General features: G+C 40.5%; 1 protein-coding gene across 2 annotated transcripts in view; it reads right to left on the bottom strand.

Annotated features, from left to right (window-relative positions):
- sema4ba (sema domain, immunoglobulin domain (Ig), transmembrane domain (TM) and short cytoplasmic domain, (semaphorin) 4Ba) overlaps positions 1-22,996 on the bottom strand; it is a 46,816-nt gene extending 23,820 nt beyond the window's left edge. Inside the window, exon 1 of one of the 2 annotated variants that reach the window (XM_031859330.1) lies at positions 22,723-22,996. The gene's annotated coding sequence lies outside the window, so the exon portion shown is untranslated. The other variant, XM_031859322.1, reaches the window with a different exon arrangement.
- Positions 22,997-25,953: the final 2,957 nt, after the last annotated feature.

The following is a 25,953-nucleotide window of genomic DNA, read 5'->3' as shown; positions in this document are numbered from 1 at the left end:
GAGGTTACGAGCTTCTGCTTCTAAAACATTCGGTCACTGTCTGAAGATTTTTGGAACAATGCCCCCTGCCAGCAGCCGACGTGATGTCAGTGGTCTGGAACATGCAATAGACAAGGAGGGTGGCCATAAGCATCATTAGCGTCCTTTGTGTGGAACAATTCAAAGTGAGACACCACTTGTGAAGCTAACATTAATTCTGGGGTTCGTGTGACAGTCAGAAAAAGAGGCCCGCATGCATCAAGCTGAATCCAACCGAGATACGTGGAGAGAGCTCGACTCAGCGTGAGTGAGAGAACAAGGGCTCCTCTGACAGCACAGAAATCTATATGCAACTCTGCACTTCACTGCTCTCTCCTGCATGATGCATAAACTGAATCATCCCTTTCACTCCCGACACAGATGTGATAGTGTGCTCTGGCTATGGATGATACTCTCCCATCTCTCCGTCTATGATCTCCTCTTAAATCTTTCCAGGGTTACTTTCTATATCCCCTCCAGCAACATATCTGCCTTATCAGATCAGTTTGACATAATCATTGCATATGATTAACTTAACTTTTACTACAGACAATAAAACATCGAGGCTCTAATCAAAGGCACAGCTTTGATTTTAGTCATTTAAAATCAGTTCTTGTGACAGGAACCTTAGCTTTGACAGATGCTCAAATAGATAATAAAATTACACTTTGTCAACTTCAAATAAAAACAGATACGTCATATATCTTTTCCCGAACATGCAATGGAGGGTGAGTTTTTCTTTAATTCTGAGGAAGGTTCACAGAGTTTCCTGTCAAGCTGTGACCAACCCCAACAACCTCCATCAACCAGAGGGTTAGGGCAGCCTGCACGGGGCTGGAGAGGCAAAACCTGGGCCAAAGAAAGTTCAACAGGCACTCACCACTGCTCACAAAGCGTATGTTGCTCTAAGTGCAGGGTAATGATTGAAAAAGGTTTTAACATTAGCATCAAATCAGGGCTTCCCTCACCTAAATTATCATATCTGGACAGTAAGTGTGTGTGGGGGTGACAAATTAGGACTGGAAACCGGATGTTGTGCTTTTGGATGGAGAAATAAGTGACACAAAAGTTGTCCCTTTCTGACTGACTGACTGATTTGCTCACTAGCCCATCATCCATATAACGAATAGTATTGAAAAGTCCATGAAGTAAAAATAAATATCTGAAGAGGGGAAGAAAACATTAAATGACGCAATGAGAGGCTCTGCTGGGAATAGTGAGTGAGTTACATGTGGTTGTAATAGGAGTAAAACTCCCACACATGGTCAACTTCATCAAAATGAAACTGAAAGCTTGCACAATAAGTTCAATGCAAAGTACAATTAACTGTATAAAACTATCACAATAAGTTAAAAGAGCATATCATATACCAGAATATACCACTGGACGTTTCCTTTTTCACAGTAGAGTACGCCAACAAAGAGGAAATGCGTTTTATATTTCACTGAACAGGAAAATTCCCAGCACCCTTTACGAGTCATTTCCTGTAATACAGCTCCTGGTATACAGTAACAGTATCACTATGTCACTGAATGGCAGAGATTGTCCAATGACAGCACTACTTATAAGACTCTGAGTCTTATATATAGCAGCACTGCGTATATACTGCTGAAACAGGTGGCACCAACATTAGCGTTTGCCACCCGAGTAGAGTAGGAGGGTCAAGGCTCCCTGGATTCCACACACAGCCTGTTGACTGGAAAAGTGTTGACTGATAAATATGACCTCTTGGCATGCCTGCCATCCCAGGAAGCCACCTGTACAGACACACACACACAGACGCACACATGCTGGCCACCTACGTCACACCCCTCAGACAACCCAAGACACGTGCTGTGGCCTTCAACCTGTGATCAGCAGATCCTCTTGTTCCCCTTGACACCTCCAGGCTGCTGAAGGGCTCTCGGATGTGTGAAGGAGCAGATGTGAGATGTGGAGGACATTATCTGTCAAGGAGAGGCTTTAATGGAGGAGCATGCCCACACATATGGACTGGCTGGCTAATTCACCAGGTGAACGATGTGGGAGTTCAGTGTTGACACAGTTCTGCACCGGTCCGACTGCCTCTCAGGTTATTTTGAAACTACTCATCTAGATCTAAAGATACCAATCTATGAGGAAGACGTTACAGCGCTTCTGCCACATCATCGGGTCAAAGTGACAATGTGACAAATCACACGTCGTACATTTCAAGGTATTCTCACATTACAATAATTTAGTCATTCCTAAACAAAACAAAAAAACAAGCAATTTTCTAGAGATGCTACTATGTTTGCCAGTAACTTCCAGGTGTAATTTCTACATCTAAATAAACGTACTGTTAAAACAGACTTTAGTTTGCTGATATGACTTGTAAAAAGTAGAATAAGTTATCTAAAATATAGTCGACACATATTAACTGACACCTGATAAAATTATGTTTTGTAATGATGTAAACTGGGAAGTTTTAATTAAATTTCAACAAAAACACGTAATTCTTCGAGATGCCATGCCAATAACATTAGACACAATGACCAAATGAACCACTTCACACTGCATGAATATTACTAATCGTAGATTTCTTTGCGCCTGTAAAACCGTGTCCTGTTTATGTTTGTTGTAGGAAAGACTTTACGCACAAACTTAGTAATGGATTCACGAATAACTGGTGCAACCCAACCCGGTTCCAACGTTAATGTAAATTCAGAAGTCTGTATTTCTGATTAGATGACTGTGAAGTCTGAAAAATTACCTTCTTTTTCCTGCTCGACCCATTAAGTCCAATCCCCAGACCCAGCTAAGAGTAATTAAAGGCTCATTCATCCCTGAGTGAACCATACAGCTGTAATTATGACCATATGCTATTCCAAAGACTTTTAATTGCCTAATTAAAATCTTATTAAACTATTGAACAGAGATATGGGACATTTTGAACTCAACAGTTCAGGGCAGTTAAATTCATCAAGCTTGCTTCTCCTTTGGGGCTTGTGACACACGGTCAGAGGTCGTGAATTTCATCACAAGCGCTGACTTCTTAAAACGTCCCAAATTTGAAGCTATCAGGCACTAAGAATGTATTGATAGATTAGAGTAATATATGGCTGTGAAAGTGGATGAGCATATTTCATCACCTCTGTCTTTGAAACCTTTACAAGTGCCTAAATCAACCCGGTTTCAGAAGTGAAAAATAATTGAAATGATATTCTATTTCATTCCATTTCCCCTCTGTGCAAATTTCCATAACAGATGTGGAGCCAGCACAGGCAGCTTGCTGATGAAATGTAAAGTAGCGGCAGAGCAGGGTCTGTCGTCGGGCCTGCTATCGCTATCAAGGCCGGAGTGGGTGAAAGAGGAGCAGCAGGGGCTCTGCGACAGACAGAAAAGCGCATTAACAATCCGAAGGGCAGAGAAGGACAGAGAAGCAAATGAAAAGGCAAAGAAACCCTTTTTCATTTCTAATGGTAATAATAAGTATTTCCAGGCACCTCATCCAACTCTACATGTATTTATTGGTACTTGTATGCATCTATGAAGATGGAAATCACCTGAGAGTGACTAATCTCACATAGCAAATACTAGATTCAACGAGATCTTGTGTGTGAGTCATTTGCCTCTCTTGGCTTTGTGCCCTTTAATTCCTGCGCACTCGAGCCAAATCTCCCTGTCAAAACACATCAGACAGGGCATAAACCTGGATTAAAACTATTCATGTGTTGTCATTAATGAACCCCTTAACGTGGTAAACACTGAGGGATTTAGGATAAACTGGCAGAAAATCGCACTTTTCTCTCTCTCTGCAGTCTTTTCAGTTTTCAACAATCCAGTGTAAGCTGATCCACTTTTAGGAAGCAGCCTGGCCTGTTGATCTTGCTGAAATGCCCTATTTCTTTTCTATGGTCTGTTTCACTGTTGTCACACCCTTTGCTGAGAAAAGGGAACACCTACATCTTTGAGAGTATCCTGGGTTTCATCATATGATACTCCTTTCAGACACTAATACTGATTTGGCAACACATTTTAAAAGCCATTAGTAAATTACTGGAATGATAATTTTCTTCATCTATATCTGCAGCGTTTTAACACTCAGTCTATTGACTCATTACATGATTCCCGAGCATATGAAGTTTACAAAATCTGTCCACATTGTCTACAAATTTAGTGGTCAAAAGCTGAAAGGTGAACGATTTTGATGTTGACATTCAACAACTGCAACTGATCTGTATGCCCCATAGAAATACTTTCTTCTAGGCAACATAATATATCCTGACATTTGCTGGATCGGCAAAACAAGAGCCATACTGCGGGTCACATTTGCATACACCCCAATTGTTTATACTAGAATAAATATTTATACTGCAGTAAATATTACATATAAAATGGTGAACACAAGGGCTCTGCGAGCAATGCCTGAGCTTGAAACTTTTAATTCTTCTGGATTTGTTGTTGAAGTTAAATAAAAAAAAAAATGTAATAAAAATAATTTCACTGGTAACAAAGTTGAAGAACTAAGGTTGTGGCTCCATCTTTAAGTTATTCCTGAATGACTCGTTACATAGTTTTAGGCATTAATATATGTTAGGGAGGCAATAATCCAACTTTTTCAGTCTCGACACCAGTACCTGGGCTTTGGGTCTACCGGTGTGTAATTAATAACCTGTGTGCCTCACTCTGTCATTCTTTTACTTAAACTTTGCTTTCCTAACTTTGTAAAACAAAATATAAAACATAAATATAATGTAAATGAATGGTTATTTATTAAAATAATTGCATCCGATACCAGATCGACCTATTGTCCCGATCCAGCTATTTGAGCCAGTATCAGACCGCTACCCAATATCAGTATTGTATTGGTGCGTCTGTAGTATAGGTATGTATTCTGCTAATCCCCATTCAAGCACATAAAATCTCAATGTTGCACCACAAGCGGATGAATCTGACATCACCTGCAAATTGATGCAGGTTAAATCTCTCAATCTCAGCTGCTGCTGGAAAATTCAAATCATCTCCAGGAGCTGAGCAGAGTCTCTCCGCTCTCAACACTGCAATGCTCATGAGCAAACTTCACACCGTCTCACGTGTGTCTATTCTGCAGTATTACGATCGCGGTGACATTTTTATGGGCTTTCCTACGTCAAAATCTTCTGCTGAAAACCAAAACTATATTTATGACCGGCAGTGATGAGATATACATATGAACCTCTTGCAATGAAATTACAGTATGTAACCATTTTTCCATTTCTCTTTTCTATTACACACATGGAACGAATGCTTTCAGAGGGGCTAGACTGGTTGTCCTCTTTCTGTGAGCATTAGCTGAAACTAAACAGAGGTGTCACACACAGTAGTCACTTGATAGCAAGTTGTGTAGCAGTTTGGACCGGCCAAAGAAAAGTGTGATCGTATACGCAGTCAAGTGCAGTAAACCGAAATATTTTATGAGAGAAATATGAATACGTAATAAAAGTGTACAATGTCACGTATAAAAATACAGTAGAATACTGTTCAGTGCACTGTTTAAGATAGAGGGCCTGTGTTTTTACGAGGTGTCCTGGCGTCTGCCAGACACAGGTGAGGAGCTGTTTCAGCTCTGGCTGCTGTAAGTAGGTCAGGCCTGTTGAAACACTCACTCCCATTCTAAATGTCTCCACTTGTTTGCCATAAAACTCTGTCTGCATTTACTGGAGTGAAATATTGACCCTGACAGAGCAAGTGCTGATAACACGGCATCAGCCTGAGGTACTTTATCTCGCTTGTTCTTGTTTACCTTCACTATCTTCATTTGTTAGAGTAGATACGTTTATGATACACAACTATGGTATGCAGAGGTTATATTTAAATACAATTGTATGTGAAGAAGTGTAATAATTACTCCATATATAACTCTATAGTTTTTAATTGATCAGGACAGTATTTAACACATGAACTAGAAATTAATCACTAGCTAGATAAATACATGAAAAATAATTAATAAAAAAAAGAACAGGAATACAAATGATAACTTCTTAAAAATGCTAAGCGATCCTCGGGTTCAGAATATTTCATATCACAAATAGTGTGGAACTCTAGCTATTTTTTTCAGGTGAATTGTCGAATAGATAATGTGCTACAATAATATTTGGGCCCGTTTAAATGTATGGACCATTCAATCACCAACAACAATGCATTTAAATGTTTATCCTCTTTGAAATTGATTATGCTGATGTGGCATCCATGAAAGGCTGTAAACAAAGTGGCGTGGCTGTTCTCCCTTGAAGTCCAGAGCAAGAAGCTGTACGCATTCCAGTAGCTTAGAGGCTTAGGCAGCTCAGGCTATAGGCCATTGGGCAAAGAGCTGCACACATCCATCACTGCATGAGACCGATAAAAGGCTCAGAAGTTCTGCTACTCTATATGCCAATCAACGGCGCAAACCACAGACCCGACTTAAATACAACTGAAGAGTTTTTTGAGTCTAAGAAGCAGATCGTAACCCTCAAGATCGAACCAGTGGGTGACTCGCAGCTCAAGGTTTCCCAAGTCTCACTGCGGAGGTGTACAGTGGAGTTATGTAAACAGTTGTTTACATTCAGTGTTGCTCACCCGATCTCATTATGTGTATCCTCGAGATCTAACAAATGGGATGGATGCGTTTCCTTCCTAATGAAACACTTGCAAAGCTCATTTTAGGCATTAAAAGGGAGGTAAATCAGTGGAATAGTGCAACATCATTGGCAGGATTATGTATTGCGTCAACACCATGCTGGTGTGCACGAATGTGAATGAACAAAACAGGGACCCACTCATGAACGATGTCTCCATTGCCCTTCTAGATACAGATACCGGATATTGGTCTGCTACCGACTCAAGTTGCTAATCATTAATCGTGACATTAGGCCGATCTGGTAACTAATTTGATTAAGAACAATTTTTCTCACTATACTTTATGAGTTATGTTTAGTTTTACAAAGTTAGGGAAGTAATGTTTAAGTCAAGCCTGATGTTACCTTACACATAAAAGAATGATCCCACACTGGGATCCACACACTGAGCCATAGGCTTACTAATCAAACACTTGTATCAGATCGGGACTCGGTATCGGCCCAGGTATCAGTTGTGGGTCCGTAAAAGTAGGATCGGCTATTAAGCTGGACAGCTGAAAACTATAAGGAGCTGTTTGGATTATGTTGATGATGCGCCTTACTGCCTCTTGAAACGACCTTGACCATGTGAATAGCTTTTCAAACAAGGTGTAACATGTACAACTGAAACACAATAGTGTTTATTCAAAGACCGATGCGGATGTGATTTCCAGACAGCTATCGTGTTTTTTTTTTTTTTACCCTTTTGAAAATGAAAAGCAAGGAACAATGATATCCCAGGGAGTGGTGTGTTCATCCCAGCAGATGTAATCAGGTTCAGTCATCTTTTGTACGGCCCATTTAAAATGACACCTGTGAGAACTGTTTCAAGGCTAATCCGGTTGTGTTCAAAGTCATTTTCATTAACGATGCCCCTAACTCAAGCAAATGCCGAGCACGCCTTGGCATTCTACAACGAGCAAAGTGAAATCTACTCATTTGTGTTGTTTTTTTAATATTACCAAATAGTATTGGATATGTCTCTAGCTTGGTTTGATTATTTGCATATTTCAGAAACGCCATTCAAGCATTCACAACTCTCACCATGCCATTGAACGTAGTCTTCCTTCATAGTCACAATACACTCAGAAACACAAGACATCTTTTAATCGATTCAGATGTAATGCTCTTTAAAAACATTGAGGGAAATAAAAAAAGCTGATAATGTAAAGACTGGCTGTCTGATACTCGCTAAATCTAGTCCATGAGATAAACTAAACAAATGATGAAAAACAAATATAATGCAGACAATTAGCTTTCCTATGCCTGTTGTCTGCTACTCATCTCTGGCTACAATCCTCAGTATTTCCTAAAAGTTGATATCAAGCACAAGTCAAGTCCTCTCTGGCAGATAAACCACATTAAAATATCTTTGTGTGGGTAGTCCGTCCCCTTTATGTGGGGTCTGAGAGTGGGGCAGCTGCCTCCCACATGCAGTGACCTCACTTAGTAAAGATCAATAGTGAGCTGCACATTCCTCCCTCCAACTCCTCAGGAGTCACTTAGGCCCTGGTATCCCAGTCATCCAAGCCATTTTGTGAATCTTTAGCACACTGATATTGGGGGTAAATTCCAATCATTGATATCCAACATCCAAGACGACCAGCTTTGACCCATAAGGGCAGCGTATCTGGTACACCATACGGGGGAGGCGAGCCCTTGTCACTCAAGAGCATCACTCTATAGACGATGCTAATGCAGCCACTCAAGGGCAAATTTGTCAAGGTAGCATTGTTCAGTTTAGATAAAATTTTACATGTTTGTACTTCACATTTTTGACTGTGCCCTTTTCTATTTTCCCTTTCAATCACGCTGTACACGGCCTAGCACACAGCAAAATGATGGGGCCCACATTGATCCCTAGGCTAGATGATTTAATGGCTGACTGACTGTTCCATTTAACCAGACAAGCATAATAAGGGGATTAGCAACCTATCAGATTACAGAGTTCAGTGTGCTTGGCTGCAGGTATACAGGCAGATATACTATATCACATGATTTGTTAATCGCTGTGCACATGGTATAATTAGTTCATCCTAGGGAAGTAAAATTGTAAGTAAAAATAACAACAAAGACTAAATTACAACACAGTTTGTGACATTAGTAGTGCCAAATTGTTAGTTTAGAGTTGGGAAGATATGAAGGTACTCGTGACTTAAAAAGGAACCTTGAAGTTTATACGTAATGTGCGTTTGAGATACGATCTCCTGACAGGTCCATACAGCGCCCAGGCCCCCATCGCTGGATGCGTGTAGATGGAGCTGATGTCATGGAAAGATGGAGGTGAAATGATCTGTTATTCGAAAGCTGAGCGTGTCCACTGTGATATCAGAGCATGTGACCTCTCCTCAGACACCAAAAGGGTTAGACATAGTCTGTCTTAACACAAGAAGGCCAAAGTCCCATTTCGTGTATCAGTATGACATTGTTTAAGATTAAGTGTTTAAAGAAAATATTAAAGTCATGTCAGTAAACCTCTAACTTTCTTATGTTTCTCAAAGAAACTCGATTCCCACAAACCCAAAAGGCTGCGCTGAAGTTCATACTGCGCTCTGACATCACTATGGGGCAAGTGATTCATGACATTATTTATAAACTATAAGATGTAAGGTCAGTGACTTGACCCATGAGCAGGGACAGAATAAATAAAACTTATTTTGCTTGCATCACAACTAAACACAAGGTAAAGAGGACACAGACTGAATGCTTTTCTCTGAACTGACAGCAAATATTTATACATTTCTATTTCACAAAGTAAACTTCATGTAGCCTAGTATTGTCAAGCTAAGAAAATGAAACACAGTAAGATCATCATTTTATACACAGCACAAACTCCCTGTCAAAGTAGAGACAGACAAGATAACATATCACCTAAACCAGTAAGACCCATTGACCACAGAATAAATCATATTGGGGAGCGTTAAGTTCCTGTGAGCTTAAACTGCACCTGCAAGCTGAACAGCTTCACCCCCTCCAGATGTCTGGAGGCCTCGCTAGACCAAGAGCCAGCACATCTATAACTGTCTCCTCCACTGGCCAGACTCTGGTGGATAACTGCCAGAGAGTAAGCAGAGATGCACGGGGATCTGAGCCCTGCAGCCACTCACGCTGCACAAAAAGTGCTGAAAGAGGCCATAAGATGGCTTGTGTGCTGTGTCTTAATATATCACATCTTCAATCCCAGCTGATGAATTATTCAAACGGTGCTATCTACTGTGCCTCTCACCTAAAACATCTGCCCTGCCAGGCTGTCTGCCACGGCTGGCTTACACTCTGTACTGCCACAGGAAGCTTTTAGTCTGCTGCTGCTGTCCTGTGGTCTCTGTTACATTTAACCCCCTTACTCTATCTCTATTTCCGTCTCTTGGACTAGAGGTATAACGCACTGAGGGACAGAGATCATGTTTCAGTGTCAAGGATCCATCTGTACAAGATATTAAAAAGAAATAATATCTTAAAAATGGGGATAAAGGTGCACTCTTTCGAACAGTCGCTCCACATTCGTGATGTTACACTTATTTGTACACATGAAAAGTGAAGGAAACCGACGACCTGACGGGCACTTCAGGAAAAGTATGCTGACCTGAAACTGAGGGCTGATCTGCAAAGTGCCGACAAGGACGCGATTGCTGTTCACCAGGAGACAACCTCCTGTTCTGAAAAGTGAAGCCAATGCGGAAGTGCTTTAAACATGCATTCTTTCAAATAGCCAGCAGGGGGCCACTTCTCTTGTTGCAAAAATAAATCAGAATATATAGAAGTATATGGGAAAATGACTTGATTTATCACTTGAGACTGTGAGTATATGGTCTCCATCTCTAGTTTCAAGTCTTCTTCAATACAGCATGATGTTCATTTTGTAAATTATGGTCCCATTTTGAGTAAAATAGACGATATAGCAGAGTATGCTTTAGGGCGTAGCTACCTAGTGATGACAGGTCGTTACCCCGACGTTGTCCTGTCTTGGAGCCTGTGTTTTCATTACAACTTTAATCGTTTCACAGTGTGTTTTAGTTAGTTGTAACCTTTTTGGTTCGCCTAAAAATGTGTTATTCAGGGTTTCGTTCCCACCCCCATTTCTGGTTGCAAACAGCCAAGATGGCGACGGCCAAAATGCAGAACTCAAGACTTCAAAACGGCAGTCCACAAAACAAATGGTTGACGTCACAGCTACTACGTCCACATCTTATACACAGTCCATGCTACAGACTCATGGAGATCTCTTACCATGGAGTCATATGTAACCGTCATTTGCCATTTTATTCAGAGATAGGAGTTGAAGACCCATTGTTCAACAGAGTCTTCTGATGACCTGCAAATGGTAGCTTTTTTTTGTATTTGATAATCATTTTATGAGTAGTCGAATAGAAATCACTTAAAATGCTCAACCCTACCCTTAAGTGTCACATAGACACTAAACATCTGGCTAACTAAAGTCTGATTTTCTCTGCTTTGCCATAAAAAAGTCATATCTGACAAAGCCTTTGAGGCGATGAATGTGTTTAGCATTCCAACTCTGAGATACAGAGTTGGAATGGGGGGGACACCAAGCAGAACACAGCGCAGAGCAGGTTACATTACATACGTCCAGACCATTAAAGGGAGGGGTGTTCTTAAGGGATAAAAGCTACACACTCACCCCCCCCCATGGATCTTAACAGAGCATGAAATAACTAAATACCAGCATCACTCCTCCTCCCTGTCATCTTTCTTTGCACATTTCTCTTTCATAACTTTCAGCAAGGATGTCTGACTGAGAAGCACGTGCCTCACCCATCACTATTTGTGTCCAAGGTTACAGAAGAACAACTTTGTCCGTCAGTCAGAAGAGTGACAACCAGTGTTTCAACCAGTAATGTGCATCAAATATCTCACTGCAACCTACTTCTTAGTACAGAATGACACACTAATAGACAAATAAAGCACAGGTTGTTTTCAGGGAGGCAATTAGACATCTGATCAGAGAGTTACGGCAGGAATTTCTGAAGGGGTCAGTAGCAGCATTAGCAGAGTAAAGGGCACATCCCGGAATGCTCAGAGATATCAAATCACAGCGGTGGGGGAGGGACAGGCTGCTAAACAAGGCTCGGTTGGTGGCTGATCCCATTAATCAGTCCTACTCTCGTACTTTTGTCAGGAAGCACACAAACATATCCGACCGCTAACAACAACCTGATGCACGTTTGCTGTGTGTGTCACTCCATAGTCATCCTTTAAGTCCACCGTCAGGGGCGCAGATAGCTACGAGGATTGAAATAGACCTTTATTGTTGAACATATAACATGCAAGATGAACAGGTGTGAGGAGGAGGGTGATGTAAACACACCCAGAAAAGACAATTTTGCGACGCTCACACCATCACACAAGAATCGCTGACGTACGTAGATGCAAACACATGGTTTCCCAAAGATGCTTGTGTACAGTTACAATAAGGCACTGCGAGGACAAGGCGAGATCCGGGAGCAATTCATACGTATGTGACGTGTTTTGGTGCACGTTTCATATGGGGTCTGACGGTTTGTGAAACACTGGAGAAAATACAGAGATCTGGCCTCATTCCATGTCCACAGTCATTTCCCACATCGTGGCACAGTGGTGGTTTGGGTATAAACAGAGGAGCCCGCTGTGCTCCTAGAATGCATGTTTGCAGAGTTCCCATCAGTGAGTACACAGTAATAGGACTCCCTGAAGGCCTGTATTTAACCTTTAGGTTACAAGTGGCTGGCCACTCCACAGCCCACTCCTCCTCTGCCTCAGCTATTAACCCTTTGTCACTCATTTTAGTCAGAGTCAGATAAGATCACAAGACATGAAGATCATGCAATATCATCAAAAGGTTCAGAACAGCTACTAAATGGACTTTTGGGATCATTGTGTCAACCGCTCTTTCCGAGATATAAAATTAACTTTGAATCTCAACTTTTAAACCAACACGGAAAAAAAAAACCTTATAGTGCTGCTGACCAAGGACACTACTTGGTCAGTGTCATTCTGACCATTCCCAACTTTCACATAACAAACAGGATGTAAAAACATTATCAATAAAAATAGCAGAAATGGTAACATGTTGTCCTTTTTTTAAGCAACATTTTTAAAAATAACTTTCTTTTCTACTTATGGTATTCAGGTTTCTACAAGCCTGTATACAGTATCTGTTCTGCAGAGTAATTAGGGACAACACTACACTATATGATTAAGGAGTAGCTGTTTTTATGTGGCCCATGTTGTGTTACTGCAGTAAGCATAGCTCTAGTCTTGGAAGGAAGCATGCGATATTTTGGCTGGAGTTTAAAAACATGCCTTGAATTTCATGAGAGAAATAACAGTATCAGATCCAATTCAGAGCTCCTGTCACATACATTCTGGTCTGTAATTACACACATACCGTTATGTACAAAAAACGATATTGTTTAAACCTGTGTTATTGTCATGAAATCTAACATTAGTGACACTAAACCACATGGAGGGCAAAACAGCATTTGAAAGAAAATCAAGACAATGTCTCTCTCACACACACAATGACAGGGAGAGTGTCAACCTGAACAGATGAAGGAGAAGGATCAGAGTAGCCTAATGATGAGAAAATGCCCTTGGGATATTTGCTGACAAAATGGAAACATGTGCATATGGGGCCAGCATCAGCTGTGATAAAACATTGAGATTTATTTCTTCTTTGTCTTTGTCAGATTTAGTAATCTGCAACAGGTTGCTCACTGCTTTGAGCAGCTTTACAACACAGACGCATCATTTCATCCTTTTGCTTGTATTCCTTTCAGCAGACTTGATGTAGAACAGCACCGCATCAGATTAATGTTCACTCTGCAAAGGAATGTTTCAGCGTTCCAGTTAAACTCTGCAACACTGATATACTCATCCTTTCTCTGCAAGTGACTATCACCATGGTATGAGATACATTTTTTTGAAGAAGTCTGGATTGGAGGTATTGATATTACAGGCACCGTGCTTTACCAACGAGCCAAAGCTTTTCTGACAGCATCATACAGGCGGTTCATTGTCAAGGCCGCTGGTATCCAGAATGCAACTGCCAGCTGTTTTCTTTGTGGATCAAACCAAAAGAAAACAGCAGGCCAAGGTCAGCACAGACCGGCTTTTCTCCAGCAGACAGATAAATCTCCATATACAAAGCCATAAAACAAAAACTCCCTCTGTCACAAATGAGATAGCACGGCTGATTATATTCCACCTACTTGTGGAATAATATCAGCCACATAAAACAATGCATGAAAGCTCCTATTTATTCCAGTTCTGATTGTTTGTTGATCATTTAAGGATATGTGTCTGAAGGTGGGTTTACATCCTCCTGTTGTATGCTCATTTTCAATATGTGCATTAAAACAACCTGATTAAAATAGAAGAAAATCCTAAAAAATCCTAAAAAAAAGTTTACAAATGTGTATATTGATAACAGCAAAAGGTAACAAAGTGCAATAATAAAAACACATTTTCTTTTCTTTCTTTACTTTTCTGGACTCAAAAGGAAATTAAAATAATAAATTTGTGAATTATGGAGAAGAAGAAAATATATCCAGTCAATTTAGATATAAAACTAATTATTCTTCCATGCAAACTTTTTTATACTCTAAGTTTTAAAACATGACTTGGATTGATCTTCAAATAGAACATGTAGTGTTTAATGAAACACTAAAAACCTAAGCCCACGCCAAAGAAATGGAAAATAACACTATTCTTCTTCTGCTTCACAAAAGAGCAGCTTTGTCAAACTCTATTGACACAGGGAAAGGAGCTTGAGAGCTTTTCAAGTAAAAGGCACTTGGCAGTGCGCAGTCAAAACGTATCAAGACGAGAAAAAAAAAATCTTAAATGGACCTCATTGACTTTTGACAAACTTTTCCATTAATGCTTTTTTGTCCATTAACACCACCCACACATCTGACAATTTGGCCCCGATTGTGCTGACAGCAGCGCGTGGGTGAGAGATTTGAATTTCACACAATAACACCTGATGCTTCTGTCTTGTGGCTGCCAGCATCACACCATGAACCCCTAAAAACCTCCCCAACAATTTGACTGTGCTGGCTCTCAGCTTTCACAACCACACGCACCAAAGACAATTTAGACTTTGTGTGGATAATTATGTTCTTGTTCTCGCCCATCAGCTTTTCCACACTGCTGTGGATCCACACAAAGTTTCCAGGCTGGGAAAGCGTGTGTGTGTGTGCACTGGCTGCCACATTCACTAACTTCTATGTGTGGAAAGAGGCCGCCCTCCCGGTCACAGGCTCACTCCTGATGAGTGGTGCCTCAGTTTAAAGAGTCAGAACCATCCTCTGTTTCTTTTTTCTGCATTACTAGAGACACTCAGGCACAAGCCAGCAAGCCCTAAAATACGAACACACCCAGGTAAATAGCTGTGTTTCCAAAGAGAACAAGTCCAAGACCAACATCTCTAAATGCAAGGGTTGCTCCTACACATACATTATCACCCACAAATACAAGCACAACATACACACACACACACACACATATACAGAAGCTTGGACTCAGACTGGGTTTTTAATGATCCCCTTGCCCTGCTATCACCTTGCGATAAAGACCTACTGGAGAGGGCGGAGGACTGTTTTGTGTCTGCTCACACCCACTTTTCTCTTTAAAGAGAGAAACTAACAACAAACCCCATGCAGGCTTAGTCATAAAAGGTTTTTCAATAATTCTCTAACAGGGATATGACAGGCACGTTTTCAATAGGTAACCAACACTGCAGCGTTCTCACATCAATGATTCATGAAGCCCCGGCACCACACAGTTAATGAACACAGGGGTAGTCTCTGTAACAGCAGTACTTACACTCAATCCCACTCAGCCGAGAAAACAAAAACTCCCCTTTAGATCTAAAAAAGGTTTCCTTTAGGTGACACAGACAGACTGATTCCTCCTCCAGGAAGTGTCAGAAGAAAAATTCCACAGAAACAGCAGAGTCTGGTAGATGACAGCTCTGAGTCCGCAGGTCCACACTCTCCCTCTGACACAGTCTCGTACTACAGCCTGCCTCTGGACACTCAACACACTGGAGCTCCTCCCATCACACACTGTCAGAGGGAGGGAGGGAGACATGAGGGAGTCGAAGTGAGGTGCTCTTCTACAGGATGAGCGTGACTCCTTTTTAACTTTGACCACCATTGTGCAAGTTTAAATATTCCTCATATTTTTAGGAAGCAGTGGAAATATTATTACGTTTTAGAGAATCATGTTACACGGCGCAAGTAGGAGACTATTGCAGCGCTGCTCATGGCAGAGGAGCAATAAAGAGCAAGTGTCCTTATATGAAAAGAATGCAAATGTCAATCTTGGTTAAATGAATAAAACTTAACAAAACTTTCAGATGTATCTTGGGAATTTCTGGTCACAAGACTACTGACTTTCTGCTATTGGGAAAGCATTGCCACCTAATGCAAAAGCAACATTTTGAGGTTACACAAGAAAAATATTTATGCAACGTACCATGACGTGGCTGGATTTACAATGTGAGCAGAAACTAAATGAGACAAAGTCCTAATCACCCCTTTGTTTTCTTTGTTCTCATGGGAGTTGGTTGCCTTGTGATGGACTGCAGATGTTTGACTCTCAGCCAGCTGCTTGCATCCAAATAAAGACTGACTTTAATGATTGTAATTACCAGTAACTTCAATCAACCAGAAAAAAAAAAATCTGACTTTCCCAAATCACAGTCATCAATTAATCACTTTCTGTGCATTTAATATCAGTGAGAAGTTAACAAAATCTAAAGTAATCACGTCGTAAAATGTCCAATCTGCTATCAGAGGCCATCCATAAACCATTCACTTCTTTAATGATCAAGATCACCATGCTCAGAAATGAGTAGACCTGAACTGTAACTATCGGGTTTAAAAAAAAACTTTAGGAGAATATGCCACTAACCAAGTACAACATGGTACCCTTTCTTCTCATACTCCTACCATTTGTACCCTAAAATTGAAATTATTTACTGTTGTGTCATACAATGTTTATTCATTAATTCATTCATTTTTCAATAAACAATGAACAATAAGCCTACTGCAATACCTACTGCATGCTGTACGTTTGCTAGATCACTTCATATTTAAGGCTTTAACCATCACTAAAGTGGCCTTTTTTGATGAATCAAATGATACATCTGTGAAAAATGTTCTTTTTGGTACATATACGCACTCCTCCTTTCCCTTTAGTTTCAAGAATGAAGATGTACTCGTCCATCAGGAATATTCCATTCATTTTCAAGTTAATCATATATCCCCAGTGTTGCAACACTGCCACCCTGCTGGCATGAAATACAACAGATGCTTTAGTATTTTATCAATGACAAATCCAACAATGAGGCAATGTACTACAGGCTACATCAAAGGCATACGAAGTTGAAAATAAGAGCCGGTGTGTAAAGATAGGCCATAAAGTACTTCTAAAATAATACTTGTAACATTGGTAAGGAAATGTCTTTTCAGGCCGTGACATTGAAAGTAAACAGAAGTGATGAAACGGTCTCACAGGGGGCCGTTTCATGAATTGTAAAGTGGAAATTCAGCTCACATACTGCTCTTTATGTTTTCTTTACAAAAAAGCTGAGATTTATTTGGTACTTGTGCATTGATATTATCAACACTATCGTTATTAAATGTTGAACATGTATTCTAATGGCATCACAGAGAAAAAAGTTCCAATGAATGTACACCAAAGTGTTAAATAAAAGTCCTGTTAAAAGTGTCACCAAGTAACTTCACATGCCTTCTCCAAAAATATTTCCAGTGCAAGTAGAGAGAGGTGTAAGACAGCGGGGTGTTGAGACGGGGACGCCGGTTTTCTAAAATAGCAGATTCTAATTATACACTTTAGGCAACTGCTAAAGAGGGAGACGCGATGCCAAGTTTGAGGCGTTGGGATTCTGAACGTCGGCTCCGTGTATCTGAGCAGAGTCAAGATTCCTTGCGGTCACCTGAGACGTACTTTGCCACAAGAAAGATACTCAGTGGACGTCTTATTTACAGCCCATGTCAGTCAGATATCCCGTGCCACATCGGACTGGTGACACACCTCTTGTTGACTTGGACCACCTGCCACCGCCATGCAGACGACCTTTTGCAAACAATCCATAGAACGTTAAAGGGACACGTGGCTCAGTCCGGTCAAACAGACCGGCCATCTCATTGTTTGTGACCTTGTTGATGTCGCTGTTCTCAAAATGTCGCTTTTCACTGCCTCCATTCTCCCCGACTTCTACACTAAGTGTACCCCACTGTCATATATGGCAATTAGGAAAACAGCAGAAATGTCCATTGGTTGCAACTGGTTATAAATGATGTTTTGGGAAGATGAGAAATTTAAGAAATGGAAGACATTTGAGTATACTGCCATTTCTGAAAGTGTAGAGAATGTGTTGTTTTTTGGGAAATGAAATTAAACCTTTTTTTACCAAATGACGAATTCATATTTAAGGAGAATATTCTGAAAAGCAAGGTGGTTCTATTATTATATGCTTTGTATTGATGATCATTTGTATTTCAGTTGTAAATATTGGTATCTTCTAAAAGTACAAACAGTATTTTGTATTTTTTTAATTGATAGAAATGTTTTTTTTGTATGCTTGGATATTCTTAGTATTGATGGTGATCTATAAAACACATGATGATCAATGAAATGTATAAAAGAACCCCAGACACCAGCCTGATGAACGCAGAAACATTTCAACATGAAAATGCAAGTTTGATTGTTTCTCATTAAGATGTTTCACACACAGCTGGCAGAAGTGCCGACAGGTCATTCTATATAAATGAATAATAGTTTAGGAATCACAGCTCTGTGATAAGCCCTCGTGTTCCACATATTAGCTTAATGGAAACACACCAGATAGCAGCACTTGGCTACTTAAGAGTCACTAAGGCTGACAGGAGCAGTGAAGACAACCCTGACACCTAACTCTCAGCTCCATGTCTTCTGTGTTCAGCCATTACACTGTTTGACTGTGTCATCTAGACAGTTTTACAGCAGTAATGTGTTCCTTAACACAGCACTGTTCAACATGTTGAAACACTCTAATTTGTGTGATTCATGAGACAGAAAAATGTGGCCAATGGCAAAAGCATAGTTCACATCCTCCCTCTTCTTTTCCTTTATCTTCACAGTTATACATTATCAAGGGGAACATGCAAGGAAATGCACATTTGCCTTTCCACGGCTAGGCTACCTAAAGCGTTTTCTTATATATTTTATTTTAGTAGGAAAGAAGGGCAACAACACTGAGATTTTAGAATGTTTTCAGCTCTAAAACCACTGTGAACAAGAAGTGAAGCTAATCAAATTTACGCAAAAACACTGCTGTGCATCTTACAGGTTGTCAGTATACATTGTAACAATGGTCGACACTTGGTTCAAGCATCTGTTCAGCACTACCGTCTAAAAGAAACATCCCGGAAACAAACTTTCCTGGGATTATAAACTTTTGTGTAATAAAGCAAAACTGATACTAAAGTCACAACTTGTCCTCACACCACTTACATTTGTCCTTTGGCCTGATTTTTCAGTCTCAGTCTTAATGTAAAACGAGGCCACTGAAAAACACGACACTCGTGATTCTGATGACAGGGAGAACTACTTCAAAACAAGCTTTTTTGGTGCCCTTTTCCACTTTTGCACACTTTGTCCATGTCAAACATACACGTCCTTTTTGGACTCAAACTCAAAACTTCTTTTATAAATGTGCCATGAAATGTCTCAAATGTGCATCACTTTATACCAATTTTAACCAACATTCAGCATGACATGTTTGTCATCTTTTAAAACTACTGGATCTACACTTAAATAAAAATCTATTTGTGTGGGATTTGAAAAAGGCTTGGATGCAGAGCATAAGTTTGTAATGGTTGACCCAGAACTGTCACAAATAAACAGGCTACATTTCTAAGCTTTCCTGTTTGTAATTGAGGTGAATAAGCTGTCCGGAAACGTACGAGCTGAGGTGGCAGCGTGACCCACAATTGAGGTGAGTGACTCATTTAGACATTGAGTGTGACTGGTTCAGCATGTCTGATGTGGTGTAATACACCAAGCATATGATCAATCACCCTCTTCTCAGATGGTCTGGTGTTGATATTTGGGATGTTGAGGTTTTTCCTCCAAAGCTTTGTTTGTTTGTGGAAAAAAAAGCAGCTGTGATGGCACGGCATGACACAAGCAAAGGCATTACTCCACCACTCCTGACACGGTAGCTCTCCAGCAGAGAGGGTTTGTGGGATGAGTGCCCTCTGGCAGGGAGGTGATGCCAATGAACAATCCCTGGGGAGTGTGTGTGAGAGCTTTTCAGCCATCTACATGACTCACCCCTGGTCCTTTCATTACACTGTTGCATACATGCTCATATGTCACCATACTATCCATTACTCACTAGTCTGAAAACCGTTGCTGCAGTTCCCGGTAATTCCAGTCACATGTCTACTACATCATCATACATTGTCATGCTGGAAGTGTGACTTATCAATGCATGCGCTCTTTCAGGTGCTTGCTCTGGACGTGGCAGTTTTTTCCCCTCAATACTTTCATAATCTGTGTTTATCTTTTTGACGAGAAATATGTTTGAAGTGGCTTTGACTGCCAAGCTATTTATTGGATTAACAATTTGACAAACCAGAGCCAATGGCACAGCTCCAAAGCAAGTAGGTCGGCGAGAAATTCAACAGACAGAGCAAGAAGAACAGCTCGGATGCTCCTCAGGAGGCCCTCCATGTCTATGGCAGCAGCTCAACTTTCCGGCGTTTTCTACCTCAGGTCCCCCTCCCCCCCACACACACACATACAGTAACGACCATGTCATCATCTGTGCAACAGAGTGGGGAATTAATCAAGCAATTGTTTGTGGTCCAGTGGCAAGAAATTGGATTCACCAATGAAACAAAGTCGATATGACATTCTCAAAGCTCATGTCATAGGCTAATGTCTGTCTGTCTGTCTATACATCTATATATCTATCTATCTATCCATCCTTCTAATCTATTTTATCTGTGTCATCCGTCTTATCTATCTTCTATCGCAAAGGGCCTATAAACCATGTATCTCCACAATGGAAACTTTCCATGAGGCATGAAAGCGGTCTTCAGCTTTGACTTTTTTAGATAATCCAATGGGTTTGTTAATGTTTATCTTTTTTACCACAAGAAGTTGTTTCTAAAACTAAAAGCAGTATAAAGAAAGATGCAGGAACGTGGTTTTCATTGGACAGTATACAATTTCTGAATTAAATGTTTTCAAGCTGCAAGGATCAGACTTTAATCGCTTAATCTGTGGGCAGTAAATAAATCAGCATCTATTTTTGATATTCAATTATTATGCAAGTAAAAAACACTCGCTGGTTCGAGCTACTCAAACTTGAGAATTTTCTTCTGTTTTTTAGTCTCTTACAATAGAGTAAATTAGGCTTTTGATCAGTCAAAATGAGGCATTAATGACGTCGTCTTGGCCTCGAGGAATTGTAAAGGGCAGTGGGCATTTTTCAGTTTTCTGATGTGCTAAAAACTAAATTATTAAACACGTAAGAAAATAATCGTTAGTTGCAGGCAAAAACAATATATATTGATTGAATATACAAAATGAATTTGATTTCTCTACAATATAGTGGACGTTTTAGAGCCACTAGGACTTAAAGAGAACGAAGTTGATCAGAACAGATTCACCACTTTACCGAGAAAAGAAGCAGTTTGCAATTATTTTAGATTCAATATTTAACATCATTGATTACTTAGATGGTAAGAGTTTAAAGACAAACTCAATCATGGCCAATTGGCAGTTTCATCACTTAATCACAGTGTGGTGACGATACCTCGTCTTTCAGTGAAAATTACATATTTGTGCTTTACATTTCAGCTGTCAATTAGTTACATTCAGGCTGTGGGTAGATAACCCATTTTCAGCAGAAGAGTAATGACCTCAGGGATAATATGCTGTGTCTGCTGAGTCTCAAATACCAATTACCTTTACTGTAAACATGACCCCTTCCCTACAGGGAAATCATGAAATAACCCCAAAAGTACCACATGGTTTCCCTTGACTTAATCCAAACTGGGAGCCTTCTCCAGAATATATCCTAATCCCAAAGGGCTAATGAGATAGTGATTTAAAGATTTACTAGTTCATCTACATGATTACAACAAAAGAGAGGTTATATTTATAATGTACTGTGGGACATGGCCTAATGAGATGAATGGAGAGCATTAGACAAAAGGAAGTGGAAGTGAGTGATGACTCAAACACGGGGAAAATCCTGAGGATAAATTAGTTATAAGGCCATCTACATGTGGGGCAGACGAGACATGAAATATTAAGTTAGCATCTCATACTGTGCAAGAGTTAAGGCTAAACAACTCCTGAAAAATCACCTACTGTATATTTACAACCAACCCTCTGTGGTCCTTTGCTAGAACTGCACATCCCGTTGAAAGACAATGACGAAGAAGGTAAAGTGTTTGGCTGAGCGTCTACGTAAAGCATCGCAAATCACTGTTCAATTTCTGGAGCACTCAGAAATCTGCATGCAGATAACACGCACCGCATCATTCATCTCGCTACATGAATGTCATTGCACACGCCCAGTTTTTGTCGAGCAGACGAATCAAAGTGAGACATATGTTCTCAGGAAGTATGAAATCTATTGTTTGTTTCTTTATAACCAAAAAAGTACAACAGTGACGGGATATTTTCAAAAGAGTATTAACAAAAAAAGCTTTCGGTTTTCACTCAAATAAAATTAATGCACAAGAGATGAGAAACTTGTAATTGTAGCTTTCCACGACACATGCTGAATTACCTCTGAGCCAGCATGGGATCCGTGTCATCTTTACCATGGAAACCAACATCATACTACAGTACATGCACACGCACAGAGGGAGCAATTGCCATGGCATCCAGCACCAGCACCAGCACCGTGGCGACAAGAAGCTTTCAGCGACCAGACCAATTTACTCAACTGGACACTCAGTCAACCTCCCGCCTATCACTCCCTAATTCACTCTCTCTCCTCTTCTCTTCTCTACTCCCTTTTTCCTTTCTTTTTTTACAATGAATTTCTTTTGTCATGACCCAGAAAGATTACCTTTTATCAGCAGAGGACAAGGTCTTGCAGTGCTCTGTAGGAGCGGCTCTCTGTCGAGTGGTGACAGAGGAAAAGGAGCTCTGCAGGGATCCCGAGAGATGCCCAGGGATGCAGCTGAACCGGCACCGCACGCACGCATCCACAACCACTATCACCACCAGCGAGAGCAGCAGCGGCAGCAGCAAATCGGAAGGGGAGGGGAATGAAATATAAAAAAAAAAAAGCAGGAGAGGGGGTTGCTCTATCAGCAGCAGGAACATTACATCATGGGCTGCTTCTGTGGAAGGGTGGGAGAGGAGTGGACGGAGAAAAGGGAGGTGCTCCTTGTAGCCGCACTCTCTCTGTCACAGCTGAGCTCTTTTCAGTGCACGCACAAATCCAAATTTAATATTTATGATCTGGTAACTGTAAAATGCCCTCAGTGGTTAGAGGCAGACGTTTTGAAATAATTAGATCAACTGCTCTTAATTGTGTATGATCACTGGGGTGTGTTGTCAGAATGGATATAATGTGATGTACACTTCAATGTGGCTTATCCCTTTGGGGCACAGGCTGTGTGTGTGTGTCTATAGAGCATGAGAGCCCACACAATGTCTATTCTTTGTGGTAATTCAATTGCGTGACAAGTGCTTGCATACCACTGCTCAAAAAGCATGCTGCTATTCAACCTCTGCAAAAGGTCATCTGAGATCTCTTGCAGTATAGTTGTCAGTAGATATGTAAAGTTGTTGGGACAATGATTATATTTAAACAGCCGTCACAACAAATCTGTCAAAAACTGCTGAGTGGCTATGCCGATGCTTTGAGCACATCTGGGAGGCAGAGTCCGACCATCATGGGACCGATGTAACGGTCGCCTTTTCCCAGTGGGCAGCTGTTAAGCACCTACACGCTGACGCACCACTGACCACCGCCGTGGACTACAATACTCACAACAATGGTTCGTCAGAACCACATGATCTAAATGCTTCCTAACAAATACAAACATATACCCACGTACAGTACATGCTGTCAAAAGGACACACATTTCTGAACCAAGCTGAAATACATACAAACAGAAGAAAATAACAATGTTTTCTCTGCCAGTTACAACCAGTTGTTGTGTGCAGTGCATTTGGACTTCCCCCACTACAATATTATTGTATGACCATTTGCATCTTTTTCAAATTCTTCTACATGATCTTGATATTAACAGCAGGGCTGCTACTGATGATTATTTTCATTATTGATTATTTAGCAGATTATTTAGTCAATACATCAGTTAACAATTACAATTTCAATTTCATTTAAGAAACAAGAAAAGCAGCAAAACCTTTCACGTGAGTGGCTAAAAAATACGTGAACAAATCATCAACTATCAAAATTGTTGTCCATTTCTAATTTCCGGTCAATCAACTAATCGCTTTATCGTTTCTGCTCTAATCAACATTGAATTTTTGTATTTTGAAAGGAGCCACTTAGAGGGCCAAATAATGGAATATTGATATCCATCTCTGCAGCTTTGAAATGTCTACATTTTGCATTTACTATATGTTTGATTCGGAGCCAATCTCAGCGATCCCCATCGTCACCGTTTGCAGCAAACCCAATGTATGCGACCTGTGAAGCACCTAACATAAGAAAGACAAATTTACCAAGTGGCCCCGGATTAAACACGCTAAGGAATACATATTTTTGTAAGGTTCAAACCCAACTACTTGTTGTTTTCCCTATTACTACTACTAATGATAATTATTCCATCTGCAATGGATTATGTATTCAGTGGCACAGCAGTTGATAGATGAAGTAAACAGACCATAATGCATTGTGTAAATGGACTGCAGCTGTGTTCTCTGAAACTGTGTGTCAACACAAATAATTTACACACGCCATTAGATAAACGACCAACACAAAGATAAAGATCTGTTGTTCATAGCCAGCAACTGATGTGTCCAAGCAAACATCACAATAAATAATGAAGATAATCTAACTCATCTGTATTCTACTGTAAATCTGCCAAAGTATCAGTTTTCTACTGTTGGTCCGGTTTAAGACCGACAACAGGTAAGCAGACTCTGATGAAGACCAGATCTGGTACACTAGTCATGTTTTAACGATGAATTCACTCATATAAGGGCTTTTAAATTCATCTACTCAGTTGGGTATGCTTTTAAAACTTTGAATAAAAATAACAAGTAATTTTATAAAAAGGATGACTTTAAAAAAGCAGACTATTGACAAGCGATCACCAACAAACTCAAAATCAGGAACACCTTGCTGTATTGCATATCCTTCAACCGTGATGAACTTGCAGCTCGGCAGGGATCTGATGGCCGTCCAGTCCAGACTCTGACTAAAGCTGACCGGTCAGGAGGAAACACTGCAATTCTGGAAGCTAGTTAGCTAGTTGCATCTTTAAAATCGTCTCCTGTATTTATTCATCATTGACGTGCTCTATACGTGTAAATATGTGTAAAACAAGACAACAAAGTGAAGGGTTAGCATGAGTTTGAACAGCGACGGTTGTCACAGCATGTTTTGCCCTGAAAGGCAGCAATGACAGACCACAGAGACCTTTAATTTAAGGCCTGAAGGCCAGCTAACCTGACCCTTATGTCCATGGACGACTCACATCTGCAATCTGTACTCCGTGTGCATCGTGTTACCCACGCAAAAGAAAGCTACAAAAAAAAAGTTGAGTGGCAACGTTAAATGTGTTTGAGAAAATAATGAATGTAAATAGTAAAACAAGTGTTGTTTTACTCGATCAAAGACCAGGAAACTCTACACAGAGATCCGCCATTACAACTTGCAGATGTGACCTTCACGAAAAACAGTAACAATATCATCTCAGTCACACTACACCCAAACAGCAGGAGAAAATAAAGGAGCACTGTATGTGCAGCAAAGACCCTAATGAGGGTGACAGTTAACCAGAAAAATCAATGCAACTGCTCTTTTGTCCGTCTCCCTCTCATTTTAAAATGGAGCGTACAAAATTCCCCACATACCGAGTATTGTAGGTTGGCTGGAATGCGGACTGTACTCGGACAAAGCTGTGTGACTTCCAGTGTGTGTGACACTATTCATCGGATGGACGCCTGAGGAAGGAGGATACCCCAGAATGTAAACATCACTCCAGATGGATCTGACCTTTGCTAACACAAATTAGCTGAACCCCTTAAGACCGCAGGGGACAACAGCCTTGAAATATTATTGCTGCAGCACACAGACTATCATTCTACTTTCCCA

The sequence above is a fragment of the Anarrhichthys ocellatus genome, unplaced genomic scaffold (genome assembly GCF_004355925.1).
Source record: "Anarrhichthys ocellatus isolate YVR2014 unplaced genomic scaffold, GSC_Weel_1.0 scaffold2, whole genome shotgun sequence".
NCBI classification, from domain to species: Eukaryota; Metazoa; Chordata; class Actinopteri; order Perciformes; family Anarhichadidae; genus Anarrhichthys; species Anarrhichthys ocellatus.
This window is presented reverse-complemented; position numbering and strand designations above follow the sequence as displayed.